The sequence below is a fragment of the Triticum aestivum genome, chromosome 6A (genome assembly GCF_018294505.1).
Source record: "Triticum aestivum cultivar Chinese Spring chromosome 6A, IWGSC CS RefSeq v2.1, whole genome shotgun sequence".
Classification (NCBI taxonomy): Eukaryota; Viridiplantae; Streptophyta; class Magnoliopsida; order Poales; family Poaceae; genus Triticum; species Triticum aestivum.
In genome coordinates this window covers 20,703,118-20,704,517 of record NC_057809.1, presented here as the reverse complement: position 1 = coordinate 20,704,517, position 1,400 = coordinate 20,703,118, and positions in this window count along the sequence as shown.

The following is a 1,400-nucleotide window of genomic DNA, read 5'->3' as shown; positions in this document are numbered from 1 at the left end:
TGAAAGTCATTCCCTATGCCTTGGCCATAGGTTCTATAAAGTATGTTATGCTGTGTACCAGATCTATTGTATACCCTGCACTGATTTGGCAAGGGGGTACAATAGTGATCTAGGAGTAGATCACTGGACAGCGGTCAGAATTATCCTTAGTGAAATAAGGATACGTTTCTCGATTATGGACATGGCAAAACGGTTCGTCGTAAAGGGTTACGCCGATGCAAGTTTTGACACTAATCTAGATGACTCTAAGTCTCGGTCTAGATACATATTGAAAGTGGGAGCAATTAGCTAGAGTAGCTCCATGCAGAGCATTGTTGACATAGAAATTTGCAAAATACATGTGGATCTGAATGTGGCAGACCCGTTGACTAAAATTCTCTCACAAGCAAAACATGATCACACCTTAGTACTATTTGGGTGTTAAACACATAACGATGTGAACTAGATTACCGAATCTAGTAAACCTTTTGGGTGTTGGTCACATGGCAATGTGAACTATGGGTGTTAATCACATGATGATGTGAACTATCGATGTTAATCACATGGAGATGTCATCTAGATTATTGACTCTAGTGCAAGTGGGAGACTGAAGGAAATATGCCCTAGAGGCAATAATAAAGTTATTGTTTATTTCCTTATATCATGATAAATGTTTATTATTCATGCTAGAATTTTATTAACCGGAAACATAATACATGTGTGAATACATAGACAAACAGAGTGTCACTAGTATGCCTCTACTTGACTAGCTCGTTAATCAAAGATGGTTATGTTTCCTAACCATAGACAAAGAGTTGTTATTTGATTAACGAGGTCACATCATTAGTTGAATGATCTGATTGACATGACCCATTCCATTAGCTTAGCACCCGATCGTTTAGTATGTTGCTATTGCTTTCTTCATGACTTATACATGTTCCTATGACTATGAGATTATGCAACTCCCGTTTACCGGAGGAACACTTTGTGTGCTACCAAACATCACGATGTAACTGGGTGATTATAAAGGAGCTCTACAGGTGTCTCCAAAGGTAGATGTTGGGTTGGCGTATTTCGAGATTAGGATTTGTCACTCCGATTGTTGGAGAGGTAACTCTGGGCCCTCTCGGTAATGCACATCACATAAGCCTTGCAAGCATTGCAACTAATAAGTTAGTTGCGGCATGATGTATTACGGAACGAGTAAAGAGACTTGCCGGTAACGAGATTGAACTAGGTATTTGATACCGACGATCGAATCTCGGGCAAGTAACATACCGATGACAAAGGGAACAACGTATGTTGTTATGCGGTCTGACCGATAAAAGACCTTCGTAGAATATGTAGGAGCAATGTGGGCATCCAGGTCCCGCTATTGGTTATTGACCGGAGACGTGTCTCGGTCATGTCTACATTGTTCT